We start from the raw sequence: 18,564 nt of genomic DNA on the forward strand, positions 1-18,564 counted from the left end.
ACATCAACAATATTACATCAAAAATTATTAAAATTATTAAAAAGGATCAAACTGGAATGACGATAGAGTAATATCTAATCAAGGAATTATAGTATAGTATAGATGATTCCTCTCAAAAATACACAGAACCCTATCCTAGGAAAGGGAGAGAGGAACCAAAAAATAGCAACCAGAGCAGCAATGCAGAGAACAGCAGAGGCAGGACACTAAACCAGTGTACTTGTATCCAAACACTCATTAAGACCCCTGGGAGAAAGTGTACCAAGTGAGTATATCCAAAAAGACTCTCTCATACAAAGTGTTTTGAATCTATCTCCACCTAGTAGAGTACTTGGAATACTTTCAATACCCATAATGACAAGTCCCTTCGGGTCCTTAGAATGCACTTGGGAAAAATGTCGAGGAACACTGTGTGCCAACACTCCCCTAATGACGGAACGTCTATGCTCCAGGAATCTGACACACAGTGCTCTTTTAGTGCGACCCACATATTGCAATTTACATGGACAAGATAGAACATACACTATATATGTAGAGACAGTTGATTGGACCTTTTATTGTGTATTCAGATTTATTGCTAAATGAAGAAAAAGTGTCCGACAGATGAAGATGTCCACACATTAAACACCTAGATCTGCCACACTTTGTATTTCCAGATACTAGCTGTGAACAACTATTCTCAACTGTTTTTTCACTGAGTCTACTTGGGGCCAAGATGTTTTTAATATTTAAACCCTTACGGAAGACCAGTGGTGCCACAGTGGACAGCTGACTGCGGAGGTGCGGATGTGAGAAAGTATGAGAGAGAGTGTGTGTGAGTGTGTGTGAGTGTGAGTGTGTGAGAGAGTGTGTGAGAGAGTGTGAGAGAGTGTGTGAGAGAGTGTGTGAGAGTGTGTGAGAGAGTGTGTGAGTGTGAGTGTGTGAGTCTGAGGGAGAGAGAGTGTGAGGGAGAGAGAGAGTGTGAGGGAGAGAGAGATTGTGAGGGAGAGAGAGAGAGTGTGATGGAGAGAGAGTGTGAGGGAGAGAGTGTGAGGGAGAGAGACTGTGAGAGAGAGAGAGTGTGAGGGAGAGAGAGAGCGAGTGTGAGGGAGAGAGAGCGATTGTGAGGGAGAGAGAGCGATTGTGAGGGAGAGAGAGAGCGAGTGTGAGGGAGAGAGAGCGAGTGTGAGGGAGAGAGAGAGAGCGTGAGGGAGAGAGCGAGAGAGAGCAAGTGTGAGGGAGAGAGAGAGTGTGAGGGAGAGAGGGAGAGCGAGTTTGAGGGAGAGAGAGCGAGTGTGAGGGAGAGAGAGAGCGAGTGTGAGGGAGAGAGAGAGATCGAGTGTGAGGGAGAGAGAGAGATCGAGTGTGAGGGAGAGAGAGAGATCGAGTGTGAGGGAGAGAGAGAGCGAGTGTGAGGGACAGAGAGAGAGACTGAGTATGATTGAGAGAGAGAGCGAGTGTGAGGGAGATAGAGCGAGTGTGAGGGAGAGAGCAAGTGTGAGGGAGAGAGGGATAGTGTGAGGGAGAGAGGGATAGTGTGAGGGAGAGAGAGTGTGAGGGAGAGAGAGTGTGTGGGAGAGAGAGTGTGTGGGAGTGAGAGAGGGAGTGTGTGTGTGTGAGAGAGAGGGAGAGTGTGTGTGTGAGGGAGAGGGAGAGAGAGTGTGTGAGAGAGAGGGAGAGAGTGTGTTAGGGAGAGGGAGAGTGAGGGAGAGAGTGTGTGAGAGGGAGAGAGAGTGTGTGTGAGGGAGAGAGTGTGAGAGAGAGTGTGTGTGAGGGAGAGTGTGAGAGTGTGTATGAGTGAGAGTGTGAGTAAGTGTACAGACACCCACCCACCATCGGTCACCTGCCCACCCACCGTCAGTCACCTCCTGACTCTCTCTGTGTCACTCTCTCTCTCTCTCTGTCACTCTCTCTGTGTGTCACTCTCTCTCTCTCTGTGTGTCACTCTCTCTCACCCTCTCTCTGTCTGTCTCTCATCCTCTCTCTCTGTCTCTCACCCTCTCTCTGTGTGTGTGTCTCTGTGTGTGTGTGTATTGTATTGTATGTTTTTATTTATATAGCGCCATAAATGTACATAGCGCTTCACAGTAGTAATACATATCATATAAATAACAAATAATATAAATAACAGATCATGGGAATAAGTGCTTCAGACATACTGTAAAAGTAACATTAAGGAAGGAGTCCCTGCTCCGAGGAGCTTACAATCTAATTGGTAGGTAGGGAGAACGTACAGAGACAGTAGAAGGGAATACTAGTAAGTGCGTCTCCAGGGGGCCAAGCTTTATGTGTCATGTGTCCATGATTATCCAGTGCTACTCAAATGCTTCTTTAAGCAGATGTGTCTTAAGGTGAGTCTTAAAGGTGGATAGCGAGGGGGCTTGTCGGGTATTGAGGGGAAGGGCATTCCAGAGGTGTGGGGCAGAAAGTGAGAAAGGTTTAAGGCGGGAGAGAGCTTTAGATACAAAGGGGGTAGAAAGAAGACATCCTTGAGCAGAACGCAAGAGTCGGGATGGTGCATAGCGAGAAATTAGGGCTGAGATGTTAGGAGGGGCAGAAGAATGTAAAGCTTTAAAAGTGAGCAGGAGAATTGAGTGTGAGATACGTGATTTAATCGGAAGCCAGGAGAGGGATTTCAGGAGGGGAGATGCGGAGACAGATTTAGGAAAGAGTAGAGTGATTCTGGCAGCAGCATTTAGGATAGATTGAAGGGGAGACAGGTCAGAGGTAGGAAGGCCGGACAGCAGGAGGTTGCAGTAATCGAGACGTGAGAGAATGAGGGCCTGAGTCAGAGTTTTAGCAGTTGAGTAACAGAGGAAAGGGCGTATCTTTGTGATATTGCGGAGGAAAAAGTGACAAGTTTTAGAAACGTTTTGAATATGAGAGGAGAATGAGAGTGAGGAATCAAGTGTAACCCCTAGGCAGCGTGCGTGGGCTACTGGGTGAATGATCGTATTTCCAATAGCAATGTAGAAGGAGGTAGTAGGGCCAGGTTTGGGAGGAAGTATAAGGAGCTCTGTTTTTGCCATGTTAAGTTTCAGTCGGCGGATTGGCATCCAGGATGATATTCCATAGAGGCATTCAGAAACTTTGATCTGTATAGCAGGTGTAAGGTCAGGGGTTGAAAGGTAAATTTGTGTGTCATCAGCATAGAGGTGATATTTAAACCCAAAAGATGTGATTAGGTCACCTAGAGAAAAAAGAAGGGGTCCCAGGACAGAGCCCTGGGGTACCCCCACAGAGAGATCAATAGAGGAGGAGGAGGTGTTAGCAAAAGAGACACTGAAGGTACGATGGGAGAGGTAAGAGAAGATCCAGGATAAATCTTTGTTCCGAATACCAAGAGTATGGAGAATGTGAAGGAAAAGAGGGTGGTCCACGGTGTCGAATGCTGCAGAGAGGTCAAGTAATATGAGCAGAGTGTAATGACCTCTGTCTTTGGCAGCGTGGAGGTCGTCAGTTATTTTAGTGAGGGCTGTTTCAGTAGAGTGAGCAGTGCGGAAGCCAGATTGTAGAGGGTCTAGGACAGAATAGGTGTGGAGAAAGTGTAGCAATCGAGAGAATACAAGACGTTCAAGGAGTTTGGAGGCAAAAGGCAGGAGGGAGACAGTTCGATAGTTAGAAGGACAGGTAGGGTCAAGCTTGCTGTTTTTGAGTAATGGTATGACTGTTGCATGCTTGAAGGATGATGGAAAGGTACCAGAGTAGAGGGAAGAGTTAAAGATCTGTGTGAGCATAGGGATTATAGAAAGAGCAAGAGGTTTTAGGAGATGTTAGGGAATGGGATCAAGAGGGCAAGTGGTAGAGGGAGCAGAGGAGATCAGCAGTGACACATCCTCCTCCGAGATAGCGGAAAAAGAGTCAAGAAAGGCAGGAGGAGAGTTGGGAAGCATTGTGGGATGGGAGGAGGCAACAGATGGGATGTTCTGCCGTATGGACTCCACCTTTTCCTTAAAAAAGTCAGCAAAGTCCTGAGGTGAGATGGAGGAAGAAGAGGAGGCAGCTGAGGGTGGTCTGAGTAGAGAGTCAAAGACAGAAAAGAGACGGCGTGGGTTAGACTTGTGTGTGTTGATTAGTGATGAAAAGTAGGTTTGTTTAGCTTGAGAGAGGGCAGAGTTGAAACAGGATAGCATAAATCTGTAGTGAAGGAAGTCTGCGAGAGTATGAGATTTCCTCCAGAGGCGTTCAGAGGAACGAGTGGAGGAACGCAGCATGCGTGTGTGGGAGTTTAGCCAGGGTCTGGGGTTAGAAGGGCGAGGACGGCAGAGAGAAAGCGGGGCATGAAGATCAAGAGAGGAAGATAAGGCAGAGTTGTAGTTCCTGACCAGGTTGTCAGGGTCTGAAGCAGAACTGAGAGAGGAGAGGGAAAAGCGTAAAGTGGAATCAAGAGCTGGTAGGTTAATAGAGCGCAGGTTTCTGCAAAAACGAGGGCGAGATGGAGATGGAGAGAAGCGAGAGAGAGAAAATGAGATGAGGTGATGGTCAGAGAGAGGAAAAGGGGAGATGGAGAAGTCGGAGAGAGAGAAGTTTTTAGGGAAAACCAGGTCTAGGTAGTGTCCATCCTTGTGGGTGCTGGCTTCAGTCCACTGTTGAAGGCCAAAAGAAGAGGTTAGAGAAAGAAAGCGGGAAGCCCAAGGGAGAGAGGGGTCATCAATGTGGCAATTGAAGTCCCCAAGGAGAAGAAAAGGGGAGTCTGAGGAGAAAAAGAAAGAGAGCCAGGATTCAAAGTGAGAGAGAAAGGCAGAAGGGGTATGAGTATAGGTAGGTGGGCGATAGATGACCGCCACATGGACCGGGAGAGGAGAGAAGATCTGGACTGTGTGAACCTCAAAGGAGGGAAAAGCAAGAGAGGGGAGAGTAGAAACTGTTCGGTAGCGGCAGAGAGAGGAGAGCAGGAGCCCCACGCCTCCACCCCTGCCACCAGGGCGCGGAGTGTGGGAGAAGGAAAGGCCACCATAGGAGAGGGCAGCTTCCAGAGCAGAGTCAGTCTGAGTGAGCCAGGTCTCAGTTATGGCAAATAGGAGCAGGGAGTGAGAGAGAAAGAAGTCATGCACAGAGAGGAACTTGTTAGAAAGGGAGCGAGCATTCCAAAGCGCACAGGAGAAAGGGAGAGAGGAGAGAGGGTGGCAGGGGATGGGTATGAGGTTGGAGGGGTTAACACCAGAAGGAGTAGAAGTTGCATGTGGAAGGCGAGGACGAGAGCAAGTAGAAATAAGGCAGGGACCAGGATTGGGAGAGATATCCCCAGAAGCAAGGAGGAGAAGCATGGACAGAAAGAGAATGTGTGAGGATGATTTGTAGGGGTGTATTTTAGTGCAGGAGGTATAGCTGTGTGGTGACAGAGGGCGCAGGTAAGAGAGGAGTTCATGTGAACTGACAAGTGGTGAAGTAAGGAGAGATGGCGAAATATGAATAGAGTTAGATACATGATGAGGCTGGTGGAAGGAAGTGCATAATTTGAAAATAAGTGAAGTTACAGCAAATATAAAAAGTAAAAGCGGCATCACAGCAATAGTAATGTGTTGAGATGTGCAGTCTGGGATGATATCCTCCTTTCCAGCGTAGATCAAATGCAGGAATCAGAAGCAGTAGATTGTGTCCACTTTTTCCACTTCTTTTTGAACTTCCTTTTTTAAACTTCCATACTACTTTAAAGATTTCTACTTAAAAGCATTTCTGCTTAAGAGCAAAGGCTGCAAGCAGCATTGGCTGTTGTGAGTTTACTTATATACATTTAGAAAGTCATCTGGTTGGTACAACAAACTTATTTAGCACATGTGAGGGTAGTTAAAGCAAATGGTTTTTCAAAGGTGGGTGTTGTCTTGCACAAGTGTGAAAGATGAATTAAATTAAGACAATAGGGGGATGATTTACAAACAGACAATTTGAGATGTTTTTACCTAAATTGAACTAAATAGACAGCAGGGTAGGATGATTGCAGGACAAACAGACAATTTGAGATGTTTTTACCTAAATTGAAATAAATAGACAGCAGGGTAGGATGATTGCAGGACAAACAGACAATTTGAGATGTTTTTACCTAAATTGAACTAAATAGACAGCAGGGTAGGATGATTGCAGGACAAACAGACAATTTGAGATGTTTTTACCTGAGAAAAGACAAGACAAGAGATGAGATGAGAAGCAGATCAATGGTTCCAACTTCCTTTTTTAAACCTCCATACTACTTTAAAGATTTCTACTTAAAAGCATTTCTGCTTAAGAGCAAAGGCTGTGTGTGTCGCTCTCTCTCTGTGTGTGTTGCTCTGTGGGTGTGTCTCTCTCTCTCTCTGTGTCTCTCTCTGTGTGTGTATGTGTGTTTCTGTGTGTGTGTGTGTGTGTGTGTGTGTATCTCTCTCTCTCTTTCTCTCTGTGGCTCTCTGTGTGTCTCTCTGTCTCTGTGTCTGTCTCTTTGTCTGTCTGTCTGTCTGTCTCTCCCTCTGTGTGTCTCTCTCTGTCTGTCTGTCTCTCTCACTCACTCACACTCGCTCTGTCTCACACGCACTCTGGATATCTTATTTACCCTATATATCCTAACTGCGCTATACCTACATCGAAATAACCTAAACTGCTTTCTTCCAGATCTGACTCTCGAGCGGGAGACATAGGAATCCCCCCTAACCCAGAAGACAGGTAGGGAAGACCTCCCCTCCAACATATAACATTGCGGGAATGAGGGTACCTGGACAATGAGGGACTGCGGATCAGGTAAGATCCCAGGAGGGATTGCTGCTTTAGATATTGTGAAGCGGGGGCATCCTGACACTGGTTAATGGGTTCAGGAAACTAGTTACACATTTGGCTTTTTTTTCTAGATCCGACACACCCACACACACACACAGACACACACACACACTGTAGTATAATGTAATACAATAAATAAACTTATGTCAAAAACTAATGTTCTTACTAGGAATGTATTCAATTAATTTATTTTGGGGCGGGACTAGGGGCGGGACAAGCTGTCGTGAAGATTTATATATATATAATCAGAATCCTTTCAATTATTGACTCACTTTTGTTTGCATGTATCACGAAAGCTTGCACAAATAAAAGCATTTAGTTAGCCACAGAACAGTATAAACTATCTGTTGACTAGAGGGGTCAGTGCAGGCAGGGCCGTCCAAAGAAATAAGGAACATAGAAGACGAATAGTTATACCTGAATCTACGGGGGTATTTAATCTATCGTCATTTCAACTGTCAATTTATGAACAAGCATTGTTGGAAAAGGGGTTATCCTTTTCGCACAGTACAGGCCCAAATGCATTCAACTTATTTGTTGATTTAAATTGTTATATTCATAAATTAATCCTTCAAAGACATTTTAATATTCAAAATGGTAAGAAAATTTCTGATAATACTGTTGATTCACTGACGAATGATTCTCTTTGTTTAGATGCGCTGTCCCACTTATTGGTGGAAAGTGGGACCTCAACACAGGCAGTTATGGAATCATTGGATGAGTTTAATTTGACTATACTTCCTACAGATTTGACCTGTTCTTCTCAGGTAAGTAATTTGGCTGTTATGCATTCGCCGTTCAGGCCGCAGTCCCTCTTCTTCCCCTATCAATCGAAGGGAGGTTATGTCGATTCCTTTTATAATTTGGTCCTAGAGTACTTTGAACATCTTTGTTCAGGGCCTTCTAGAATTCGACATAATCTCCCTAAATCAGAACGAGTTGATTTAGATGCTCTCAAAAATAATGAGAGGATCGTTATTGGACAGGCTGATAAGGGTGGGGGCATCGTCATCCAGGACAGGGAGGCCTATCTAAGGGAGGCGTCCAGGCTTCTGGGTGACGCTGCCTCTTACTCTATTCTGCCCACTGATCCCACATCCAGTTATCAAATCGAACTCAGGGATCTCTTGGGTAGAGCACATACAGATGGCATTCTGACATGATCAGAATTAAAGTTTTTATTTAATGATCATCCTCGTATACCTGTGTTTTACCATCTGCCGAAGCTTCATAAGTCTCTCATCGATCCCCCTGGATGGCCCATTATCTCTGGGGTGGATTCGTTGACAGCATGCCTGTCCCAATATGTTGGCTATTTTCTTCATCCTATAGTGGCCTCATTGAGGTCTCATATTAGGGACACGCTGCATGTCGTCGACTCCATCTCCGAGATAAAATGGAAACCCACATTCTTGTGGGCAACGTGTGATGTATCATTGTTATACACGTTGTGACAGAGTCACTGACTCAGTAGGCTGTGACAGTGAATGGAGAGATGCTGCAGCCAGATCACTGAGTGTTAATCTCCACAGACAGAGAAAGCACAGCTGAAGACTGATTAAACAGGGGCTGAACTCATGAGTGAAACAAGTGCTTTAAAAAGCAGGAAGTTGCTCACACAAGGTGAGCTTGTTTATCCACAGGAAGATGGAAATAACTCTCCCGGCTTGGAAGCCGTAGCAGCTGCTGCTGCTCTGGTCCCCAGTCCTGCGAGGAGCTTTGCTGCTGGGAGCAGCTGGGACCCCAACCCAGGATAAAGATACAGATTGCTGCGAGGCTGGACACAGCTTGCTCCCCGGAACAGTGTTCCTGTTTGCTGTTGGAGCTGCATAACAGATAAGACTTTATTATTATGCTTATTGGTAATCGTTTGTGTAGCACGTTTTGGGCATGACCAGATTAGCTGGCTGTCCTGTTAGTAAGGGCTCAAGAAGTGAGTTAGTGTCCCTAACGGGACTAGGCTTTAATTTTCAAGAAAGTAGTTTCTTAAAGGGACAGTGCACCCGTACTTATTTTGGTTGTGGCTAATAAACCACTAGTGTTTAAAGTTTCCCATCGTGTCTAGCGTCTTACTGCCCCCGCCGCGAGCCCGTCCTGCCACAACCTCCATTGTGCATTCCAGGGGTATCGACGCAGTAAGCTCCTGGCTGAACCAGGATACTACCATCCCCTCTATTCAAAAAATATTTTTACTTGAAAGTATTAAATTCATATTAACACATAACTATTTTTTGTTTGATGAAATGTATTATTTACAGATTTGTGGAACGGCCATGGGTACGAGATTCGCCCCGAGTTATGCTAACCTATACAAGGGCTATTGGGAGGAGTTTGCCGTGTGGCGGTGTGCTGCGCTTGGGGCGTGTCGCGTATACTATGGCCGTTTCATAGATGATTTAGTTATAATTTGGGATGGAGAGGAGGATATCTTTAGAAACATTTTGAATTAATTTGATGATAATGATTTAGGACTGAAATTTACTTTTGAAATCAATGCCAAATCAGTGGTGTTCTTGGATTTGATACTGGGTGTGGATGATGAATTTAACATCTTAACAAAAACACATTTCAAGCCGGTCAGTGTAAACAATTATGTTCATGCGGACAGCAATCATGCTGCCCGCTGGCTCAATAACATCCCATTGGGCCAGTTTCATCGGATGAAGAGGAACTGCACGAAGGACGGTGACTTCATATCCCAATCTAAAATACTTGAGAAGAAATTCAAAGACAAGGGGTTTGACTCGGAACTTGTCAAACAGTCTTTTGACAAAGTTTCCATGTTAGATAGATCAAATAGAGAAAAACCTGGTGCCAAATTGTCAGTGGAATGTCCTGTACTCCTCAAGGGATCCGCACACTTGCTCGACAGACCATGCAAAGAAATAAACACAAACAAACAAAAATCATAGCGCAACACTGTAGGGTGAGCAGTAATGCACTAATATAAGCAGACAATTAAGAATCCTAGCGACAATTAAAACAACTATTTATTAAAAAGAAGAACTATGCCAAGACAAAGGACCGCAGGTCATCTGGGACACAAAAATTGGAGCCCTACTTACAGACAGCAAGGCTTAAACTCGCATGGTAGGAACAAGTCCTAGATAGAGATGGTCTCCCTGCCGGGTGATGTCTCTGCTCCACTGCGGCTCAAACTCCAGTCAGTCCCTACGATGGTAGCCGGAACCTCTCCGGCCGTGGAGGCTGGTGTGCGGGGTCCACAGCTCTGCACCGCGTGTAGACACACGCCTCACTTCCTCCTCAGGAGCAACGGGAAGTCTCTGCGCGCCCGCGCGCGATAGTACCCGTGGCCTTAAAGGGACAGCTGGCAGGCAGAATGAAAAGCAGGTCTCCAAAGCCAAACGACCATAAACGTCCAAAGTCAATCAAACAGTGGCTATGCCACTAGCCCTACGCGTTTCGTAGATGTCACTCTACTTCCTCAGGGGCTGAAAACAATGATACTTAGTGACACATTAATATACCCTAGCCAATTAAAATTAATTGATCGTTTATAATTAAAACAGCCTGTATGTCATTAGTACCAAATCACTACATGGACTCTTAAACATACATAACATCAAACACATAAAAAAAAGCACATAAAAACAGCAATACCAACATATGTCAAAATGTATACACCCTAATGTCATATGCATATTAAATAAACCAACATTGGTATGAAGATATTCAAACTCTCCCCATGGGTATACTCGATTGCTACACAAAATCCCTTTACTCTTAATTCAGCAGGTGTTGCACTAGTCAATGACGCAGTAACTGACTCTCTCCTAACAGATATCCCTAGACCAATCTATTTACCTAAAAAAGAACCCAATTCAAAATCTATATTGAGACCATTGGGGGACAAGGTCTTCAGTTCATAGATCCAAAAGGCCTTACGTCTATTTATATGTTTAATAATGTCCCCACCTCTCCAATCTGGAGTACATAGCTCAATGGGTTGACAAACCAGGCCCTTTGGGTCTCTGCCATGAGGCAACATAAAATGGTGGGACACACTGTGCGTTGTTAGACCTTTCTTTATATTATAGACGTGTTCGTACATACGTCTTTGAAAGGTTCTACCTGTGCGTCCCACATATTGCAAGCCGCATGGGCATTGCAACACATAAATTACAAATTGTGATTTGCATGTAATGTGTGACATAATCTTGTACACTTTATCAGTAACATTAGATCTAAACTCAATGCTACACCGACTGTATTTACAAGCTATGCACTTTTTGCATGGTTTGAACCCATTAGGACCCTTGGTACTTCTCATTTTATCCCTCCCTTGATGTAAAGGACAACTGGGTGCCAATTGGTTTTTAAAATTATTTGCTTTTTTTAAAATGATGGAAGGTCTCGGAGTTAGTACCTGTGATAGTGTAGCGTCCTGTAGCAAAATTGGCCAGTGTTTGGCAAAGATGTTTCTTATTCTAGGGGCCATAGCATTATATTGTGTAATGAAAGAGATGTTACTCCTTCCTTGGTCTAACCCTTTATCTTTATATTGAAGGAGCTTATTCCTGTCCATATCTTGCACCAGGGATATTGTGTTCTCAAGTTCTTCTATAGGGTAATTCCTTTCAAGAAACTTTTCCTTGAGTTCATCATTGGCAAACAAATCTCAAATTTCGTTCATTCGCATTAAGGTATAAAATAAATTAATCTAATAACTCCAAATCCCCATCCCAAATAAAAATAACGTCATCAATGTAGCGCCGCAGTTATTAGATGAATTTATTTTATACCTTAATGCGAATGAACGAAATTTGAGATTTGTTTGCCAATATGATAAGAATACTATTAATTTCTTAGATCTCAATATTCACATCACCGATGATCAAATACACACTCAAACGTATTTGAAACCTGTACAGGCCAACAATTACGTCATGGCCAAAAGTCACCACAATCCGCAATGGATTAGGAACATCCCCAAAGGGCAGTTCATCCGCCTGAGGCGCAATTGCTCAAATTTGGAGTCTTTTGCGGTACAGGCTGATGAACTCAAGGAAAAGTTTCTTGAAAGGAATTACCCTATAGAAGAACTTGAGAACACAATATCCCTGGTGCAAGATATGGACAGGAATAAGCTCCTTCAATATAAAGATAAAGGGTTAGACCAAGGAAGGAGTAACATCTCTTTCATTACACAATATAATGCTATGACCCCTAGAATAAGAAACATCTTTGCCAAACACTGGCCAATTTTGCTACAGGACGCTACACTATCACAGGTACTAACTCCGAGACCTTCCATCATTTTTAAAAAAGCAAATAATTTTAAAAACAAATTGGCACCCAGTTGTCCTTTACATCAAGGGAGGGATAAAATGAGAAGTACCAAGGGTCCTAATGGATTCAAACCATGCAAAAAGTGCATAGCTTGTAAATACAGTCGGTGTAGCATTGAGTTTAGATCTAATGTTACTGATAAAGTGTACAAGATTATGTCACACATTACATGCAAATCACAATTTGTAATTTATGTGTTGCAATGCCCATGCGGCTTGCAATATGTGGGACGCACAGGTAGAACCTTTCAAAGACGTATGTACGAACACGTCTATAATATAAAGAAAGGTCTAACAACGCACAGTGTGTCCCACCATTTTATGTTGCATCATGGCAGAGACCCAAAGGGCCTGGTTTGTCAACCCATTGAGCTATGTACTCCAGATTGGAGAGGTGGGGACATTATTAAACATATAAATAGACGTGAGGCCTTTTGGATCTATGAACTGAAGACCTTGTCCCCCAATGGTCTCAATATAGATTTTGAATTGGGTTCTTTTTTAGGTAAATAGATTGGTCTAGGGATATCTGTTAGGAGAGAGTCAGTTACTGCGTCATTGACTAGTGCAACACCTGCTGAATTAAGAGTAAAGGGATTTTGTGTAGCAATCGAGTATACCCATGGGGAGAGTTTGAATATCTTCATACCAATGTTGGTTTATTTAATATGCATATGACATTAGGGTGTATACATTTTGACATATGTTGGTATTGCTGTTTTTATGTGCTTTTTTTTTATGTGTTTGATGTTATGTATGTTTAAGAGTCCATGTAGTGATTTGGTACTAATGACATACAGGCCGTTTTAATTATAAACGATCAATTAATTTTAATTTGCTAGGGTATATTAATGTGTCACTAAGTATCATTGTTTTCAGCCCCTGAGGAAGTAGAGTGACATCTACGAAACGCGTAGGGCTAGTGGCATAGCCACTGTTTGATTGACTTTGGACGTTTATGGTCGTTTGGCTTTGGAGACCTGCTTTTCATTCTGCCTGCCAGCTGTCCCTTTAAGGCCACGGGTACTATCGCGCGCGGGCGCGCAGAGACTTCCCGTTGCTCCGGAGGAGGAAGTGAGGCGTGTGTCTACACGCGGTGCAGAGCTGTGGACCCCGCACACCAGCTTCCACGGCCGGAGAGGTTCCGGCTACCATCGTAGGGACTGACTGGAGTTTGAGCCGCAGTGGAGCAGAGACATCACCCGGCAGGGAGACCATCTCTATCTAGGACTTGTTCCTACCATGCGAGTTTAAGCCTTGCTGTCTGTAAGTAGGGCTCCAATTTTTGTGTCCCAGATGACCTGCGGTCCTTTGTCTTGGCATAGTTCTTCTTTTTAATAAATAGTTGTTTTAATTGTCGCTAGGATTCTTAATTGTCTGCTTATATTAGTGCATTACTGCTCACCCTACAGTGTTGCGCTATGATTTTTGTTTGTTTGTGTTTATTTCTTTGCATGGTCTGTCGAGCAAGTGTGCGGATTCCTTGAGGAGTACAGGACATTCCACTGACAATTTGGCGCCAGGTTTTTCTCTATTTTATGTTATTCTGTTAGTACTGGCAGTATCACCGGGCAGCCATCCTTTATTAGAAGTTTTTTTTAATATCACACTGTGTTTTACACTTTAGCGCTAGTTCACATTTATTTTCACCATGTTAGATAGATCAACACTTTTGGTACAATCTAGAGTTAAGAGGGATAATACATCTAGGTATATAAAAATACATACTCCTAATACGCCTATGTCTTTGAGATTCATAACAGGTTTCAATCAATCATCCAGTGCTATTGGAAGGATACTCAATAAACATTGGGATATTTTAAAATTTGACCCCCATCTAGGGCCACATTTACCAAATAAAGCATCAATAATATTTCGGAAAGCCAGGAATATGAAAAATATACTGGCACCAACTAAAATTAAGAATAGTCACTCATCAATTTCTGTCATGTCGAGGACCCCTGGAAACCACAGGTGTGGCAGGTCACGCTGTATCACCTGTGGTCACTTGACGGTGTCTGATCAATTTGTCTCCTTGGTCAGGGGAAACACACATGGTGTCTTGGGTGCCATTACATGTTTAAGCATGTATGTCATCTACATACTGACGTTTGGTTGCGGCAAACAATATGTGGGCCGCACCACACGTCCTCTCTGTGCTCGATTTTTAGAGCACAGACGAAACACCATCAATGGTGTTTGCAGTCATGGCATCTATAGACATTATGAGTTGGTTCATAATAAGGATCCCAAATCACTTAGAATTATTGGTCTAGAATACATCTCGCCTCTCGCATTGGGGGGTAATCGTTTCAAGTTATTATGTAAACGTGAGACTTATTGGATTTACCAGTTATCCACATTGGCACCTGGTGGATTCAATGAGTCTCTAGACACTAGCACTATTGTGTGAGGTGTAGTTGTTTTTTGGATCAATGACTGCTCTTACCCCCATGTTCTCTTTTTGTTGAAAAATGCCTCTCTTGTTTTTTTAGGTATGAGGACAAATTATGTTATTTGACGATCATGTATATTGGGACAAGCATTGTATTACACCATTTATGTATTAATAGAGGTTATAGAGGAATTGTTCCCCATTCCTTCCCCTTTTCCCCCCCTCCCTATCTTCCCCCTCCATATTTAACATGCTCTACATTCTTTCCCATCCACCTTCCCTATGTTCAATTCCCATACCCTTCTGTTCCTTAAATTTATCTCTCTAGTATGTCCTCCCTGATTTATCAATAGGTTATTATTCAAATAGCTAGAATGTACAAATGTGAGGTTTACTCATGCTTGTTTTCTTCTTTTTCCTTCCAAATAGCCCATATATGCATCTCTTTGATATTTAAGTTTATTAAGGCAGTTGTATAATTGTTTAGGAGTCATTTTTAATGCACTATGGGTTGCTAGGCAACCGTTTCTGTACATATACATCCGCTGCAGTTTATGGGACAATATCCTTTGAGAAAGTCAATCACTGACGAAACGCGTCAGGATAGCAGCGACGGCATTACGTCATCATCTGGGGACGGAACACACGTGGTGAGATCCTGTTCCTGCTGCAAGGAGCCCCAGTGTTGATTGTGGATTGCAATCAACCTGTCCTGGAGGAACTTAACACCAAAGAACCTCCAGCAAAAGTATCTATTGTGCCCCACAAGGTCTGAACGTTTGGACTGGAAGCTGACAGCAAGTATCATCTCATGCTGTGGAGGAGACTCCGTGCTGAATCGTGGTGGTGATATACTATATGCCTGTATATTTTTTATTCGTTTGTGTGTGAGCTTGTTTCCCTCTATTCTATTTTTGTATTAAATTTTACGCTTTTTACGCAATGGGCTGTGCGCTTTCTCCTTTGTTTTTTGTTTTTATATATATATATATATATATATATATATATATATATATGTGTATATATATATGTGTATATATATATATATATATATAGAAGATTGACCTAGGCGCAAATATGACAGGGAAGAGAAAAAACACACAAAAAGAGATCATAGGGCAGTATATCTAATATTGCATAGACTTTAAGATGGTAAGAGATGCGCTTACACTGATTGGATAAGTAAGAGCCTGTAATCCTCTATGGGACTCGCCAACGTAGTTTTAACTCTGTGGCTGCTGGATCTCCAGATATCCTCTCCACGGGAACACAGCTGCTGCTGCTGCTGCATGCACTTCTTGTTCCTGGCACTCACGTTTCTCTATGGATGGATCTCATAAGAGGAGGGGGGGGGGGGAGGGAGGGGATGGGGAGGAAATAATGGAAGGGAACAAAATAGTGTAAAATCGTTTTTAATCTAAAAAAAGACTTATAAAATATAGCTATTCAACTCACATTCTGTGAGATAATAACAGGCAGTAGAGAGTATTTAGCAAGTCTCTCACACTTGTGTAGAAGCGCCGGTTACCAGTCCTCTCCGCAATCTCTGCTACTTCCGTGTCACGTGTTCGGACGTAGCGTGTGACGCGGTGTGTGACGCGGCCCAGCTCTCGCGAGCTTCACTGTCTGCCAATGCAGGTATTCACTGCCGGAGCTCTCTGTAAATGTCTCTCCACACAGGCTCCTCGGCGTGTCTCTCTCTCTGCTGCAAATGAACGCTGGCCCTACGCGTTTCTCCACTTGGGCTTCGTCAGTGGAGAAACGCGTAGGGCCAGCGTTGACTTGCAGCAGAGAGAGAGACACGCCGAGGAGCCTGTGTAGAGAGACATTTACAGAGAGCTCCGGCAGTGAATACCTGCATTGGCAGACAGTGAAGCTCGCGAGAGCTGGGCCGCGTCACACACCGCGTCACATGCTACGTCCGAACACGTGACACGGAAGTAGCAGAGATTGCGGAGAGGACTGGTAACCGGCGCTTCTACACGAGTGTGAGAGACTCGCTAAATACTCTCTACTGCCTGTTATTATCTCACAGAATGTGAGTTGAATAGCTATATTTTATAAGTCTTTTTTAGATTAAAAACGATTTTACACTATTTTGTTCCCTTCCATTATTTCCTCCCCATCCCCTCCCTCCCCCACCCCCCCCTCTTATGAGATCCATCCATAGAGAAACGTGAGTGCCAGGAACAAAAAGTGCATGCAGCAGCAGCAGCAGCTGTGTTCCCGTGGAGAGGATATCTGGAGATCCAGCAGCCACAGAGTTAAAACTACGTTGGCGAGTCCCATAGAGGATTACAGGCTCTTACTTATCCAATCAGTGTAAGCGCATCTCTTACCATCTTAAAGTCTATGCAATATTAGATATACTGCCCTATGATTTCTTTTTGTGTGTTTTTTCTCTTCCCTGTCATATTTGCGCCTAGGTCAAGCTTCTACATATCTTCAAGGCGGCGACTGTGGAGCCGCAGACCTAATTTGGCTGCAGTGTGTAGGGATAGGTGTACACCAGGGTATGTACCTCATTTAAATAATATTGGCTCTATTAGTGGTGTAAATTTTACAATCCACAGGAACAAACTGTTTAGATTTGCGCTGTGTATTTCTTTTCTATATATATATATATATATATATGTGTATATAAAAGTATACCTTTTGCTTCATTCATTGTAACATCGCCAGAAGAAGAGATCAGTGTATCTCGAAAGTTCGCACAAATAAAAGCATTTCGTTAGCCACAGAACGGCATCATCTATTTATTTTTTGATTATTGAAGCTCGGCTAACACGGTACTGATACCTCTAAATGTGTGTGTGTGTGTGTGTGTGTGTGTGTGTATATATATATATGTATGTGGGTTTACTGGCTTTGCATCTCGTCCCAGCCTCTGTCTAAAAGCTGTGTTTAAAACAGAATGCATTGGCTTGATGTCATTTCCCAGAATTCCTTGCTGCAGTGGAAACGCTGTGTGCTGGGCGATAATGGGGAAAGATAGGGTTGCAGACCTGTCTAAGACATGCAAATGAGAATACAGTAATATTTACAGTTGCTATATGCTTTACTGTGGAGGGTTTTTGTCACTTTTTTTTACCCACCATAACCTTAATAATTGTGGTGTTTATAGAATAAGTTGAGATAAGATAAGATACTATAATATAATAGTAGATGGAGGTTGAAAAAAGACGTTCACAACCTATGCTAAAATATATATATATATATATACACACACACAAACACACACACACACACGTGAAGTGTGAAGAAATCCATTAGCTAGTCACCTTTGGCTACATCACAACACACACACACACACACACAGGAAAAAAAACAATTAGTGTGCAAAATCAAACACCTTCCAATTGCACCTATAAGTAGATTGAATGCAATCTGTTTCAAATCCATGCTCCTGTACTGTCTGTGGTCCTACACCAAAACACCTACGAAAAATACAAGAGAAAAGACAAAAACGCAACATATATGAAATAATAATGGATAATAGCATGGGCTACAATTCGCTTAATCCCAGAATAGGTTAATAATATGTGGGAGAAAGTCCCTAGGAGAAATGCATGGAAAGGGATCCTGAAAAAGAAAATATCCTTTCCCATGCATTTCTCCTGGGGACTCTCTCCCACACATTACTAACCTATTCTGGGATTAGTTAGCCAGCGAATTGTAGCCATGCTACTATCCATTAGTGTTTCCTATATTTTGCGCTGTTGTCAGTATATATAACATTGCACAATGTATCACTGTCATACAGCAGGAGATATTGATACCGTGTGAATATACTACACTATATACAGAGTATTTAATATGAATGGTAACAAAGCAGATCTGAACATACCTTGCTGCAGCCATATGTGGGAGGGGGAAGGGTGTGGTTACCAAAGCTCTGCGATGATTGGCTGATCCCTGCGAATGCAGGGTCTTTTAACACAAGGGATTTTGGGAGTTGTAGTTCAGCTGTCTGCTAACACTATGATATTGAAAGCGAAGGAGAACTTCAACTCCCAGAAGAAGTAAATAGGCGAAGGGAGAGAGGGAGCGTGGGAGAGTGGGAGAGTGGGAGAGAGGGAGAGAGGGAGAGAGAGGGAGAGAGAGGGAGAGTGGGAGAGACAGACAGACAAGGAGAGA

The 18,564-nt window shown here is 43.3% G+C and overlaps 1 protein-coding gene across 5 annotated transcripts in view; it reads right to left on the reverse strand.

Moving 5' to 3' along the window:
- Positions 1-18,310, reverse strand: part of LOC142464295 (uncharacterized) — a 181,565-nt gene extending 163,255 nt beyond the window's left edge. For 3 of the 5 annotated variants that reach the window (XM_075567770.1, XM_075567768.1, XM_075567772.1), the window contains exon 1: positions 18,275-18,294. The gene's annotated coding sequence lies outside the window, so the exon portion shown is untranslated. Of the gene's footprint in view, positions 1-18,274 lie in introns of all 5 variants that reach the window. The other 2 variants (XM_075567769.1, XM_075567771.1) reach the window with 2 other exon arrangements.
- Positions 18,311-18,564: the final 254 nt, after the last annotated feature.

Source organism: Ascaphus truei, chromosome 12, assembly GCF_040206685.1.
Source record: "Ascaphus truei isolate aAscTru1 chromosome 12, aAscTru1.hap1, whole genome shotgun sequence".
Taxonomy (NCBI): domain Eukaryota; kingdom Metazoa; phylum Chordata; class Amphibia; order Anura; family Ascaphidae; genus Ascaphus; species Ascaphus truei.